Source organism: Microtus oregoni, unplaced genomic scaffold (genome assembly GCF_018167655.1).
Source record: "Microtus oregoni isolate MIOR12 unplaced genomic scaffold, Mior012 000022F_ref0000154, whole genome shotgun sequence".
NCBI classification, from domain to species: Eukaryota; Metazoa; Chordata; class Mammalia; order Rodentia; family Cricetidae; genus Microtus; species Microtus oregoni.
Window position 1 is genome coordinate 24,726,109 of NW_024543081.1, and position 16,231 is coordinate 24,742,339.

Below are 16,231 nucleotides of genomic sequence, written 5' to 3' on the forward strand. Positions count from 1 at the left end.
AGAGTCCATGACTATCATGGCTAGGGGCGTGACAGCAGGCAGGCAGGCATAGTGCCAGAGCAGTTGCTGAGAACTAATCTCTTGAGGACAACCACAAGGCACAAAGAAAGATACTGGTAATTGTTTCAGTCTTTTGAAGCTGCAAAGGCCATCCCAGTGACATTCCTCCTCTAACAAGGCCACACCTCCTACCCCTTCCCACACAGTTCCACAAACTGGGGACCAAGACTTTAAGCATAGGAGCGAGCCTATGGAGGTCATACTGGTTCAACCCACTAGACAGGCTGTTCGACTTTTTTCAAGTTTTAGGAAATGAAAGGAGTACTTGGTGGATCTTACTTAAAAGGTAACAATTGTCCAAGGGTCAGGAGAAAATGGAGACAAGACTGAGGACTTCGTGCTTCAGTACGGGGTTAGAGTGAGAACTCAACCAGGACTGTCAGGAATGCCAGGCAGAGTGAAAGGCATCGTGGTGTCTGCTTCTCTGCCTGTCATAGACAGTGCCAAGTCTGGCAAATGGAGGTGGCCAGCACATGTGGCCACTGCAGATTTCCCAATGATTCTAGATGGATGAGTGCCTTGTAAGGTTTCTGTTCTTTTTTGCAAGAAGCTGTCATGATTGTGGAACACTTCATATTTTATTAAAGAAATGAGCACACAAGACAAACAACATGGTTTCTGTCACCTTCAGAGACGAGTGATAATGGAGAGCATGGCGACTACACATTCCTCTGTCAATTAAGAGGGGACAAGGACAAAAGGTCATGGGTCACAGGAGTTAAAGAACCTGGCACCTGCCACACTCTTTCCCGGCCACAAGTCACGTTTCGGCTAATGTCCTAGTTTCCTCAGTCCAAGCTAACGGAATTTGCTATGCTTTGTTTTGACACTAATGGTGCTGATGCTATCTCAATTCTCTATTATAGGGCTGGACACTCCTGGAGGATGCTTACCCCAAATCATTTTGTCTTGACCCTGAGTGCTGGCATATTCCAAAGGCTGTGCTTCTGCACTTCAGTGGCACAGGCACCCCCTGAAAGACAAATGTGACAGTCTATCTGACCACTTGGGATTAATTACGTTTGTACTGAAGCTCCCATCAGGATTATACTCAGGGATCTGTAGGTGTGTGTATGCAAGAATTGCTATTGTATCTAAATAGCGTTTAACTTAGACTCTTCTTAGTTTACTCATGCTGGCACTGGGGACTCATCACTAGAAAAGAAAGTAGTGTCCCCTCACTGATCAGAGATGCACACACTAAACCAGTGACCTACCCAGAAGCCAGCCTATCGGGGAAGGTTCGACCACCAGACACACTTGAAGAAAATCTTCCTGAGAGAGACAGCATGCCTGGCAAAGGAAGTTAGAGAACTATTGAGAGGCACGGATTCTGGGTCAGGGACCAGACTTACAGTGAGCACAAAACAATATGATGGAATGGGCCTTGTAGTCAAAAAGAGGAAGCTGGGATCCACCTGAGGCCCAATTAACGGCAAACAATACGATTCCATTTATGTGCTGGAAAGTCAGGGACTTTATCCAGGAAAGAATGCAATTGAGCTGAGGCTGCAGAAGTTGGACATTGGGATGGGATGGGATGGGATGGGATGGGATGGGATGGGATGGAGAGGGAAGAAAGGACACAAAGGTTTGGCAGTGTGTGGAGCATGGAGCAGTAGCGTGCGCTGAGACTGTCTCTGCTGGACACAGGGTGAGATAGAGTGTATTAGTTATTCTTTCTGATGCTGTGCTAAAGCATCCTGGCTAAAGGCAACTTAAGGAAGACTTTGTTTTGGCCTCTGGTTCCCAAGGGATAAAGAGTCCATGATGGTAGGCTAGAGGAGTGGAGGAGTGGCAATGAGCAGCAGGCATGGCGGCTAGAGCAGGAAGCTGAGGACTCACATCTTCAAACGTAAGCACAAAACTGGGAGAATAAACTGGAAGTAGGTCAGGCTTTTAATACTCAGAGCCTGCCTCCTGCAAGGCTGCACTGCTTAAACCCCACCAAGCAGGGACCGAGTGTTCAAACTCCCAAGATTATGGGGGGCATTTCTTATTTGAACCACCTCAAGGAGGAAGGATGAGTGACTGTCTGAGGGAGGGGACAAGTGCAGAACATGAGAGTCTATAGACATCCTGCTGAGGAGCAATCCCCAGACTCCACAGATGAGAGAACTTCCATGAATGGCTACAGGGACATGGGTGTCTTTGTTCTCCTTCTCCTCATCTTCCTTCTCTTCTTCCTTCTCCCTCTCCTCCTCCCCTTCTCCACATCTTCCTCTTTATCCTCTACATTTTTTTTTATTTTATATTGAGACTTGCTAACCATCCTTTAAATTCAAGAATTGGACTCCTATCTTAACAAGAATCTTATGGGCATCCACCTCTGATGTTTCCAGTCTGAAGTCCCTGTTGTTCATATGGTCCTGTGACCCAGAAAGACAGACATTCTTGGGCAAAGCAGTCAGAGCCATAAGGGTGCATTAAACCAGGATCTCTAATGTCATCTCAGTCAGCTTGAGTGTGCTGCCTAGAAGCCCCGAACCCTGTCCTGACTCAGAATAGGGCAATAAGGCAGAGAGTGGGGTCAGAATTAGCATGTGAGAAAAACCAATGGCAGAGAGAAAGATAGGAATGCTTCTCACACAGTCTGAACTATGTTACAGTTTAGCATGCTTGAGTGTGGGCTGTGGGAATGATTCCAGTGCCCTGGATCATTGGAATGTTGAAGACCCAGTCCCTTCTTACAACTGTTGCCTTTGAACCACTGACATTTCCCCCAGCTCTGGTACACTTCTTTCTTGGGAGGCAAACTCTTTTTATCAGCCCCCACCTACATACCTGGTTGTGTGTATGTAGGGAGGTCAGAGGTCAATCTTGGGTGTCATGTCTCAGGTACTATCTACCTTAGTTTTAGAATATGAACTAACTCTTGCTGACTAGTCTAGCCTAGGTAGCCAGTGATCCCCAGGGATCTTTCTCAGTCTCCCTGGTGCTGGGATTACAAATGAATATGGCCACCAAGCCCAGATGTTTCTTTTATTTTTGATATAGAAAAGATAATCACATCATTTCCTTCTTCCCTTTCCTCCCTCCAAGACCTCCTATATATCAAATTCGCGGCCTCTTTTTTTCATTAATATTTATTACATGTATATACACACACACACACACATTGAATGAAAAATAAAAGAAAAGGAAATATGACTGCTCCTGGGTATGGTGAAGGAGAAAGTTTATAAGAAATATATGGGAGAGCAGGGACATCTGGGAGAGTCCAGACTGGACATGACCAGAGTGAGTTGTGCCATGTGAGGAGAGGGAGAGGAGAAGGGAGAGGGGAAAGAGGGGAACCAGGTGTAGCATCCAGGCGGTCCAAAGGTACAAAGAGGGTGAGCAACCAGAATGGTTGGATTATATAGGGAAGAGCAGCTGGGGAAAGGCCATCCCAGTCCCAGCGCTGGAGAAGTTGAGGGTAGGGGGTACGTTATGCCTGTCAGGAGGGCCCTGTAACAAGTAGTGACTAAGGGACACCGAGGGAACCTGTCAGCTGGCGTCTGCTTTGGTATGTTAAATAAGAACCTTGGCCATTTGTCCCAGGTTTGAAATCTAACATATGTGTGTTTGTGTGTGTGTGTGTGTGTGTGTGTGTGTGTATAAAATCCTAAATATACACGCTGTCTGTATGTTACAGGTGTGTATATGTTCTCAGGGCTGGCCATTTGATATTGGATAACTGGTTAGTGGGCTCTTCCCTGAAGAAGACTATTTCTCCCACTCCCATCATGCTGAAGTTGCCTGTCGATCTTTGTATAGGGCTGAGGTCTCATGAGTTTCCCCTGTCCGCTCTGGCATGTCTATTATTCTTGTCCTTGTTCTGTTCATGGTTAGGCAGCCAACCAGAGCTAGGGAAGTCATGGATCTTGGACGAGAGCCTACAACTACCACTTTCCTAATCCAGCATGATCCCTAAATACACTCTAAATATTTTTTACTTATGCCCACAGTTAAGTATAGTCCACGCCTCTCATCCAGGAAACATCTCTTTCAACAGATGGAGACCATTACAGAAAACCACAATCAAAATGCACAGTCATGGAATCCAGTTCCAACTGGTACATCTACAAAGTAACTCCCTCCCCTCAGGCTCAGGGAACATTGTGGAAGAGAGGGCAGAAAGATTGTAAGATCCAGAGGATTGCGAAATTTTCTCTAAGACTCTTTCTCCTAGTAATGTCAAAACTACACACATAAGGTCTCACCAGCATTCCCAGCAATTTTACATGGGCTTAGACAGTGCACTCAGGTCTTTGCACCTACAAGGCAAGCAATTGACCTCCTGATCTGTCTCCCCAGTCCACAGAAGAGCCCTCTTTCTTAACCAGCAGCCTCTCCTTCTACCACAATTCACACTTCTCTGTCTAAATATTGTCCAAGGATGCATGGTGCTGGGAATCCCAGTGGATTCCCACTGGGCCCCAGACCCTTGCCCATGATACTGGAGGGGTCTTCAGTTGTTGCAGAAAGCAGAAAGAGTCTAGCGACTGGGCCTGGGCCCTGCTCTTGCTGTGGATACCAACTTGTACACTGCCTGCACTTTTAGAGCAAGAGATTCAGCCGAGAGAAAACCTCCACTCAGCGAGGCCGTCTTCTACAAAGATGATGTTGAACAATAAATTCTGGCAATTCACTTAAGTACAGCAGACTGGGCTGGGCCCATAATTGACCTACAAACATCCCATGCATTCACTTGTTGACTTCTTACATGCATTCACTTTCTTGTTTTCACAGATGGGGAAAGAGAGACTCAGAGAAGTAACAAGCCCAGCGTCACATAGAAAGCATGGGTGATGGGTCTAAACACACAAAGTTTGGCTTCTGGGTCAGACAGTTAGACAACTATGCTGAAGACAGGAGACAGGAAGGCCTGGGATCTACAGAGAAAGTGGGAAAGTGGTTGCTCCCAGTGAATACCAGGTATGGTGGGCCTCACTAGGACCAGTGCAAAAATGAAGGGGAAGTCTCCTGGCTACAAGCTCTCCAGCCAACTTGCAAGAGGGAGTGTCATTTCCCAAAACAGAATCAATACAACACTTCACATAGAACAGCCCTACTTATGAAAGAAAAAAAAATCCCAGAGCCTTCTTGTTTTGTACATCAATACATTAAGATAAAGGTGATTATATCAGTGCACATTTAAAACATACACTCTTGGCTGGGGAGATGACTTAGTTGGTAATGTGGTTGCAAGCTTGAAAACCTGAGTTTGATTCCCAGAATTCACATAAAAGATTAAGTGTTATGGTGCATGTGTGCAATTCTAATCTCAAGAGGTAGAGACAGGTCTCTTGCTGGTCAGCCAGTCTTGCCTACATGGTAAGCTCCAAGCCAGTGAAAGACCCTGTCTAAAACAATGAGGACAGTACTTGTGGAATGCCACCCATTGTTGACTTCACAACGCTGACCACTGCATGCACACTCAAGCACACACACATAAGCACACACACACACACACACACCAAATGTATACATGCATTCACATAAAATATATATACAAATATATTATCTATCTATGCAGCATCCATATATGAAAATATTTAACTTGATTGTTACAGGTGTATTAATGTGAAATTGTTTTTATTTTATGAGTATTTTGCTTGCATTTATATAGGTGTGCCATGTTCATGCTATGCACAAAGAGGCCAGAAAATAGTGTCAGAAGTGGTTGTGAGCCACTGTGTGTGCGCTGGAAGCTGAACCGTAGTCCTCTACAAGAGCAGAAAGTAATCTTAATTCCCAAGTTTTCCATCCTTCCCATCCCTGAATTTTTCAAATTCAACTTTCTTTCGGTCTTTGAGTTCAACTCACAATTCCATGTCAACATAGATTAAATCTTAAGCATTCCTCTTAAGGCCTCCTCTTAAATGCTCACTTTCAGAGAGTTCAGATAAGAAACTCATTAAATGTCCCCCCCTGTGTTTAAACTGACAGGCCAAGGCGGACGATTCCAGCCTAAAGCAAGAAAATAAGAAAACATACAATGGAAGGGCTTCCCGTTTCTCTGAATTAATGAAATGTGCCAAGGTTGGTAACGTCTTATTTAAATTCCCTCGGTGAAATGCCAGGTCCAAATTAAGGGACAACTTTGTCACATTTGAAATAGTTATTAGACGAATTTACCCTGAGCCCATTGAAAACTCCTTCAAGTGCCCCTCTCCTAACCCCAAAGGGGCTGGTTCTTGCCCACAGACACCCCTGTCATTTCCAAATCTACAATTCTAAATTTTCCAGTGTGGACAGGGCTTGGAGCTGGAATAAACAAATTGAGTTTCGTATCACAGGCAAGTTCCATCCTGAACTTAGGATTTAACAGCCAGAGGGTTCTGGCTGGAGTGCAAGGGCAGTTTCCTTCCTCTCTGCAGTTTGATTCAGACTATTTTCTAGTTACTATGGTAACGAGAAACTACAAGCCTGCATTTTATAGATGGGTCTGGTTTTTGCACCCTTGGCCTTGATCTAAGTTTAGTGATTTAGCCTCTTGTGCCTTGCAGCATGGACTCTCATGGCTGCCAGATGCTCACTGCCTTCAGCACCTGAATACCTGGCACAAAAACGTTTATTCAGCAACCCCTCAAAACTACAGAATTGAAACGAGCCCAAGATAAACTTGTGGACGAATGGCATTTTATTAACTGCTGTGGATCAAGGCAGATGAAGCCGGAGGCCCCAAACTGTAAAATATATTTGAATATTTAGTCTCCAAATGATGGCACTGTTTTAGAAGGTCCGTTGAGACGTCCTAGCTTTATAAGATGCGGTCTTGAAGTAGAATGCTGAGTGACAGTTCTTGTGGTTTATAGTCCAGCCCTGCTTTCAGCTCCAATCTGTCTGCTTCCTGAGCCACTAGGATGTGATTGAGCAGTCTCCGACTTCTGCTGCCACAGACCTGCTGCCATGCTTTTCTATGACGGACTGGGCCCTTCAACCATGAGCCAAGAGGAACCCTTTCTCGGGTAGGTTGCTTCCTGCCAGGTATGTGGTCCCAACAGTGAGAAAACAAAGATGTGTGTTAACGTGTCATGATACTGACCCTTCCTGGCAGTCCTGGGTTAACCCCATCATTCGTCATGTTCGAGGCCAGTAAGCTGGGTTCCAGACACCTAACCTATGTATAAAACAGTTCCACGTGACAGGGCACAAAGTGACAGAGATGTGCCCATTGCTGCCTTCTGGGTACTATTTCAACTACCAAGTTTGGTGGACTTGTCTCAAGGATAGTCAACCTATCCTACTAAGGTTCAAAAAAATAAATAAATAAATAAATAAACCAAAATAAAACACTGAAGAATTTGCTTAAGAAGTTTTTATTTATTTTTCCAGGAACAGATATGGATACCATAAACAACCTTTTAGAGCATGGGAATCTTTTATTACAGATTTAAATATTTACACTTGGTTTTGATTGGAGGGAAAAAAAATGCCACTTTTCTTGTCAGATAAAACAAATAAAGGACACAAAAGAAAAGGAGGAAAAGGGAAAACAGTAGTTTGAAAGCCACTACATAGACAGATGATATATATATATATATGTGTGTGTGTGTGTGTGTGTGTGTGTGTGTGTGTGTATATATATATATATATATATATATATATATATCCACACATACATAAATATGATTGGAAAATTCTCTTCCCCAAAGAGATGCAGCCAGCCTGGCAGAGACCTGGCATATTTTGGCAACTCACAAACTGTACTTTTCCACTCTCATCTGCAAAACATTCACAGATCTGTTGACAAGCATAATACAGATCAGAAAGATACTTACATTAGTTATGACCATTGATTATGGAGGCTCTCTGAGTATGTGGCACTGGGCTAGGCAATTCTACATGTCATCTTTCCCCTTAAAGCAGCTGAGATACCAGTTCTGAGGAAGGACCCCGAAGACTCCAGTGTAGGAAGTTCTGAAGATGCTTGCCTTCAGGCCTCCAGCTACTGTCCATGCACACTAATACCAGCAGGGATGGGCTCACCCCCACTAGAGCCTCAGACTCAGTTCCCCGAGTTTAGGTGCTGGCTGCAATTGTCATCAGAACTGTGACAGAGCATTCTCCAACGCTGAGGAGCCTCACCGCTTCTTCTCAAGAACAGAGACATCGATCTTACTCTTTGGGGTAGCTTCCAAATCCAGCCATTTCCTCTAGCCTGTTTTGATTTCAGTCGGGGAAAATACCATAGAACAAGAGGTTTCTATTGCAAGGACTTATACCTCATCTCAGCCAGTGTTTCTACCATGAGAACAGTTCGCCCAAACGGTGGACGTGCACACACAACTGACACGCTACCCCACCACCACCACCATTGTCTCAGTCCACTTCATGCATCTGTGCTTTTCCTCCAAAGCTCTTTACGGTGTCCACTGCTGTTGGGTTGGAGTGCCTCACAGCCTCCAAGGGTAAGTGGAGTGCCTGATCTCTGTTTCTCCAATGCAGCTGAAGCCCTGCGTACCACAAACTCTCCGTGACTGTGTGTTTTTATAGGTCGACACCAATCACTGTCCTGCACAGGAGACCCTTTGGTTTCCCACAAGAGTTAGAAATTCTTGCCATCATTTAACCTCCTGGTCAAACAAGAATATGGCACACAGTACGTATTTACTACATTTTTTTTTAAATGAAGCACTGTACCTCTTCAGGTCTGTCCACTTAGTAAGAATCCAACATATGGGCCAAGTAGCTACAAAGGTCCAAGGCAAAATCAGAGTCCGAAAAGATAGGCAGGGTTTTGAAAGCTGAAGGGATAAGTACACAGGGGGCAATAGTAAAAGGCAGGGATCACAGGCAGCCTTCCCACCTTGCTTCTGGTGCACACCAGATGGGAAGGACTTCAGAGGTGGGAGCCTTCCAGGGAACCATTGGTTCACATATACAACTCAGTGGTAGGTTTTCCAGGACGCAAGAGTGCTCTAAGGATACGTGTATATGGGTGTGGAGGACATTTGGTTTAAATGTTAATCAGGGGTATCTCCCAAATACTGACGTCTTAAATCTGATGTCAAGCCCTCCATGTTCTTGACCTCAAGACTGTTGCCCAATAGTCATGAGGAAGTGGCTGAGGGTCTGGCTTCTTTGGAAACAAAAAGGAACTGAAAGAAAATAGAAAAAGAAAAAAAAAAAGGACTATGTCCAAGTTTGGTCATCAGTTGCTGCTTTGGTGAGAGGGCTGATGGGAGATGAAATATACTGGACAGAGTGGGCTGAATGTTGTCTCTCCCCAGATTCATGACCCACAGGAATCTCAAAATCTCACTTTATTTGAAAAATAGGTTTTTGCAAATTCAATTATCTAAGTTTAAGATGATGCCATCCTGGATTAGGGTTGGTCCTAAATTAAAAGACTGGTAGGTTTAACATACACACACACACACACACACACACACACACACACACAGAGAGAGAGAGAGAGAGAGAGAGAGAGAGAGAGAGAGAGAGAGAGCGTGCGCCTTGGGATGCTAGAAGTAGGGATTGATCCACTAGCCAAGAAATATCAAGGATGACCATTAGCCAAAGAGGTATGGGGTAGTTTCTGTCTCAATACCCTAAAAAGGCCCTGCTCTGCCTATGTGTTAGATAAAACCATGAGCTTCTTGAATTGCTCTTCTCAGCCATCCACGTCAGTACAAATAAGCTCCCTCAGCTGCGAGGGCCCAAGGATAAGGATGCTTCTAATCCGTTGTCGCTGGGCATCTAACAGCAGTTAAAGAGGATGCAAAGGCAGCGAGGCCTACCAAGAAGCCAGCCCCTGCACCAGTCCTCTAGACATTTGGGGAACTCATGCTAGCAGACACTGAAGGGTTCAGCAGCCCAGCAAACTGTTGCTGTCAAGAACATAACGTGTAGTTTAACCAACTACACATTAAACCTGCTAACCTAGGATCCAAGAGTTAGGAGACAGCTGGGAGCATGTGGGGCCACACTTAGAGGGTCTGTGACTTGACAGGCTTTGAAAATTTAGACTTGATTTCTCCAGGTAATGGAGATCCATTACGTTTTAAGGGTCTGGGGTTTGGGAGTGACCTGGGAGAAGGTGGTGAAGTGGTCCTGAAGAACAAACCTGGCTACAGTAACTCAATGCTCCGCTGACTGCAAGTCATAGAATGTGACCTGCAGTAGCTTAAGCAAAATACCTTTATGCATTCATGCAAAAGAAAGTCTAGAGATAGGTTTTGGTAGTGTGACAAGATCCAAATCTACTGATGTAGTATGTAACTGCCACACAATACCTGCCTGACATTGTTGACTTAAAAAGCCCCAATAGATTTGTTTGGCTCTAAGATCAGGTGGTGCTACTGAATAGGCTGTCTGGTGAGAACCGCTGACAGCAACACTTTGTATTTGAATCCCAGGAGGGAGCAGGCTTAGGTAGGTCTAAACAGAGCAGAGCAAGTGAAGAGGGCCCCAGAGTCCTTTCAAGAACATCCTCCAATGACCAAAAGACCCCCCACAAGGCCCCCACAAGGTTCTTAAAGGTACAGAGCACTTTTATTTTCATACTGTGATTAAATCTTAACTTATGCTTCTAGGGGGAATAACTGAATGAGGAACGGCACCCAGACAACAACTGGTCTTCCATTGGCTTCTTCTTCCATGAGCACAAGAGAGCTAACAGAGAAAATGAATTAAAATGTTCCTGTTTGGGCTGGTGAGATGGCTCAGCTGGCAAAGGCACTTGCCACCACGTCTTATAGTTTTATCCTTGGGGCTGTTGTGGTAAAGATAATAAACTTCTGCAGGTTGTTCTCTTACCTCGACATGAGTGACCCCCCAAATAAATTGGTTGTTTTTATGCAAGTGGACAAGAACTTTCTGGGTCTACACCAAAGTTTGTCCTCCCTTCTTCCTTCCTTCCTCCCATTTCTTTATGTTGTATTATAAATTGAACCCAGACATCCCACATGCTAGGCAAGTGCTCTACCATGGAGTCAAATATCCCCCCCCAGAGTTTACTCCTCAGACGTCAGGCACATTTGTCTCCCCTTTCTGCTGGCTCTAACTCATATTAAAGCTCACCTTTACTACTCATCACAAACACAAAGACCCAGCAGCAGCCTCTCCTTCCAGCTTCCCACGATGTAGTACTTTGGACATTTCTACACATGTCTCTTTTCCTAAGGTGACTTCAGAAATTCCTCATTGGCTCGTCATGAATGACTGACACCAATCAGCCTGCTTGGTGGGTTTGGGACTCTGAAACCAACCGGACACTGGGTCTGGGAATGAGGCTGATCACCCAGGTCCCGCTGTCTCAAAAGCCTTTCGGAATTCCCAGGATCGGAAGGGGTTAACATGCCATGTTCACTACCTTCCCTCACATGCCAAAGCTGAAGGGTTTTTCTTCCCCATGGTCCAATCGGTGATGGACACAGGATGCTTGGCTGTCTGTGCAGGTTGGGCTGGTGACCTCATTAACTCCTAAATGGGCTTTTCAACTGGATTCCTCTCCTGAACAAAGTCAAATGTTAAAAGGGTCAATATTGATGGTGGGACTAAAATAACCATCTCTACTGTTGCAGTGTATCGGAGGCTGCTGGGGCAAACAAAACAAAGCAAAACAAAACAACAACAACAAAAACCTCACCGGAAGCATGGTATTAAGGAATATTTCAGAAGAGAGAAAACTTCACTCACACACACACACACACACACGAGAGAGAGAGAGAGAGAGAGCGCGCCAACGGAACAAGCAGTCTCTCCTTCCAGCATCACTTTGGACATTTCTACATAAACCACTAAGGGGACTTCAGGAATTCCTTATAGTCCTGAGACCCAAGAAATTACCACCCCAAACACAAAATACCCCTGCAAGCCTCCAGCAATCCCCATCACCCTGCTCTTTTCTGCACAATCGCCCAGTGGGATTGGAACCCATTAGTACTTTTCCACTCTGGTATGCCAACCAAGGGGGAAGGGAAAAGAGAAAATCAATTTCCTCCGTCATCAGCACATCAACTGTGCTCTGAACTCATGGGCAGGTGGCAGTGTGCACTACATCCATGTCAGGGCTCCCCAGGAGACCCGCTGTGCAGGCACTCCCGGTAATGACTACTTCCAGTGGTTCCCCAGCAGGGCCTGTTGGGAGATATGATCAGGGTGACAAGAAGAAATGAAAACATCCACCCCTGGTATGCAGCCTGTTTCCTTTGCTTTTGGAAATGGTCCAGGGTGTCTGAAGTGACTCTTGCATGGAATATCACAACACCCCCCCCGCCCCCACCGCTGCAGCCAAAAGAGGAGAAGAGAAGGAAAGGAAGGAGATGGGAGGCCTATCCTGTTGGCTAGAAAAAAAGTATGTTGTAACTGACAGGGAGCAGGTGGATTAAAAAGGCCCACCTGCATTTACTTCCCAGAAGTAGATGCATTTTTTTATGTAGATAAGGCAATAGTCTATGCACATTCACCAGAGTTCAACAGAGTCATTTGTGAAATCATCTAGGGACCCCACTAAGAATCTGGAGTGGAAACAGGGCTGCTGTGGGCTCGCAACCGCAGAGCGCAACAGCTGGATGGCCCGGGGCTATTAATTTGCCTAATCTAAACCTCCCTCCACAGAATCCATTAGAATTTAATAGCAGCCTTCTATCCGCATAGTATGGTTCCATTCTCCTAAGTGATTCCCTGTGCACTCATGGTTCCTTGCAGGAACACTACAATTAATTCACCCAGCACTTCCTCACTGCCTTCTGAACCACAGGAAGAAGACTGCAGTCAGCAGGAAACAGTGTTCCTCAGCCACAGAAAGCCTCAAGTCACTGAGGCACAGGGCCAGCAGATACAGCTTTGTGAACCACGGGACTCTTGCTCTTGGCAGTGAAGCCCAGCTAGGTGACCACTTAAACTGCATTCTATTGAAGGTCGCCAGGATATGTGTGCCTGCTCCAAACTGTGTCTCTGGGTACCAAAAATCTAAGTGGCCCACATTAGATGTGGCTGGAAGATGCTGTGCTAGGAGGGGCGGTAGCTGGACCGGCTGGAACTCTGCCCTCCTCTCCCATACACACAAAAGAGTGCCAGGTGCTGCAGTGTGACCAGAGTCTTGGAAACAACACAGCTCGCAGAGATACTTCCAAGGGAGGAGAATATCACCCCCTATCAAGCATGGCAACCCAAATCAACCTAGGACAGCAGAGAAGAGGACTTACTTAACACAGGTCATAGAACACCTAGGAGACACCTCCTCTCAACTTCCCAGGGGGAAGGGACAATCAAGTGGCAAATAAGCCCCCAGGAAGGCTTAACTGAAGGAAGGAGTCCTTGTTCATAACGCCCCCACCCTCTGCGAAGTGGGACTTGTGGGTCTCTATTCTTTCCTATCTTCCCTTTTCTGATAGTTTATTTTGTCTTTCTCCCTTCTAATCAATTCTACTGCCCCGGGTCTTACACAATGCCTCCACCCTATGTAGGCAGGTCAGGAGCACAGTTGAAAACCCACACCTTCCTCCTTCAAGCTGCGGGCTTGGACTGAGCTCTTAGAAGATGCCAAGGACAGTTTCGTGAGCTCTGCATGCCTGTATCCACTTGCTCAGCACAGTAATCCCTAGCAAACAGACGCCGCCGTAACTAGGGCTATTTACTTGCAAGTGAGGACGTCAAGGCACCAAACCTAGGAAAAAGGACCCCACCCCCATGAACCCAAGATCACACAGTTGCGGAGAAGCGCCGCAAATTCTCACCCACATTACAATCTCCTTCCGATGAATGAACAGCTAGGCAGCCCTAGCCTCCTCCACTGCAAAGGTTTATCCCCAGAAGCAGGCTCAGCTGAAAAACGAAAAGACCCCTGCGCGCCCTCTCTCTCCTCTTAACATTTCACAGAAAAGTTTCCAGAAGAGATACTTCGTGTCCCAGTGAGAGGACACGAACTAATAACCTAGTTTTTAGAAATGCCCTTTAAACCTACTGTTTAGGATCTATGACCCGCACTCTGTAAATTCCGTCTCCACTAGTCTCACCTCTCTATTAAAACAAGGAGGGCCAGAAAAACCGCAAGGCTAATCTAACCAAACCAAATCCCCAGCCCCAAACTGCTTGGGGGACCGCTCTAACTCAGGTTCCCACTGAGCCCAGCTCGGGACCGCGCGGTTGCCTGTCCATCCACGAGGGAAAACCCGTGGCGAGCAGGCAGGAAGGGCGGGGATGTGGATGCTACAGAGCCAGGCTCTGCGGATCTGAGTCCTGGCCGCCCCAACCAAGGCTACAGTATATGCTATCCCTAATCCGCCGTGCCCCTCCCCCAGCCTCCCTAAATCCCACCTCGAGTCCCACGCCCTTAAAGGAAACGGTGGCTCTGCCCGACCACCCGCAGGGGGATCACCACCTCTCTCCACCGCGCACCGGACTGGGGCTCTTCTGGGCACCGCCACCCACGTCCTCTCGGTGCACGCCCATCGCCTAGTCCCCGGGGTTGACCCCACGGGCTTTAGGCCTCCCGGGAGTTCGTCCCTAGCTTCGCCCACTGTTCCCGCAGAGACCCTCTCTTGGGGCGGTGATCCAGTGCCCGCGTCGCCTCCTCCGGAGTCTCTCAGGCCGATCCGGCCTCCACCCAGCCCGCTGAGGTCCACGTGGCTCGACAGTGCTATATTGGGCTCGCAGGAAGCCCCAAGCAAGGGGAAAGCCGAGCCGAGGCCGGGCGGGAGGGGTGAAGGGGCGCCGGGGCTCCAAGGGGCGGGCGCTGGGCGGAGGAAGGGGAGGGCTGCGCGCCGCGGAGGCGGCCGCGGGGCTGGGCGCGTCCAAGTCGCCGCTTGGTCCCAACGGCGGGAGAAGGCGGCCCCTCCCCGGACGCCCCGCCTCCGACTCCCGTTACACCCGGGGGAAGGTGTTCCAGAGGCCTCTCCCATCCTCACCCCGCCTCCCGCTTCCCCGGCGCTAACCTCCGCCGGCGGAGCCCACTATGCCAGACACTTTCGACACTTTGCAAAGACAAAGAGCCCTAGACCGGAGGGAGGAGAGAGGAGGAGGCAGAAGAGGAGGTAGAGGAGGACCCGGAGGTGTGAGCTGGCCGGGGTGAGTATCCCGGACACATCTCCTTAGATACCCCTCCGAACCTCCTGAGTGCCCCAAGCCGGACAACTCCGGCGTGTCTCCGGCGTTGGGTGAGTGCGCACCCAGCTGGTCGCTGTCCGGGTGCCCCAGGGACGACTCCCCCTCGCGAGTTGGGGCTCGGGAAATTCCGCATGTGTTCTCTAAGTGCAGAGGTGCTTGTCCGGACCTCGGAATAGAAGGGGTGGGGAAGGGGCTAGGAAGGTATGACAGTAGGAGTGAGACCTAAGACCCTAGGCGCCAAGAGGGAGACACGAGGAGAGAGATCTCTGTCTCAGTCATGGCCACCACAGTGGTCTCAGGAAGAGTGTCAGGGAAGAGACTCCAGCTCTGACGTTCCAGGCTCTTTGGCGCTTACTGGAGAAGCCTCCCGGAGCTCAGAGAGGGAGCCTACGGTGATTGAGGCAGCGATTCCCGGAGCGGCCGCGGTGACATTGCACCCAATACCGCAGTAGATCCTCACCCGGGTCGCGGGTAGGAGACTCCATCAGGCGCTGATTGCCCACACTCTCTAGAGAAACATATGTCTTGGGCTGGGACATTGTGGGGAATGCTTGGAGGCCGTTGGTTATTTAGATCAGAGGTAGTGGGACAGTATCCGGATGGAGTATCCCAATCCGCTGTGAGCAGGCGCAGACCCAGGAGGAGGCTTTTGGCCCCCAGGACACCTCTAATCCCGCGTTGCTTCGGATCTCTGGGAGAAGTTGGCGCTTAGGACAGGACAACTGGATAAGGTGTTTTGGAAAGTGGGTGGCTTAGCGTTGGCAAAGGGAGCACGGAGAAGGCAACTCGAAACTTGGGAGTCTGCTCCAACCCCGTTAAACGCCGCAACTGCCAAGAAATAAATGTGACAAAAGTTAGCAACTTGTCTGCATCTCCATAACGTGACCAGCGCAGGGCACGATCCGCCCCTCTGATAAGTGCACCAGGGTGGGGAAACGGTGACACTGTACAAGGCGAGTACTGTTAGCTCCGAATCGGACCGTTGCGCAAGCAACTTTCAGTCCTCGGAGTTTTTGTTTGTTTGTTTGTTTGTTTGTGAGGGTTTGAGCATGACCTTGCGGGAGGCAGCGCGTCCGAACCCGAGCTGGGCATTGAGTAGACCGGTGCCCCCTTCGTGGTATAGGTCAGG

General features: G+C 47.9%; 1 protein-coding gene across 2 annotated transcripts in view; it reads left to right on the forward strand.

Annotated features, from left to right (window-relative positions):
* The first annotated feature begins 14,935 nt into the window (after positions 1 to 14,935).
* St3gal1 (ST3 beta-galactoside alpha-2,3-sialyltransferase 1) overlaps positions 14,936 to 16,231 on the forward strand; it is a 71,256-nt gene continuing 69,960 nt past the window's right edge. For both annotated transcript variants that reach the window (XM_041672287.1, XM_041672289.1), the window contains exon 1: positions 14,936 to 15,063. The gene's annotated coding sequence lies outside the window, so the exon portion shown is untranslated. The remainder of the gene's footprint in view (positions 15,064 to 16,231) is intronic.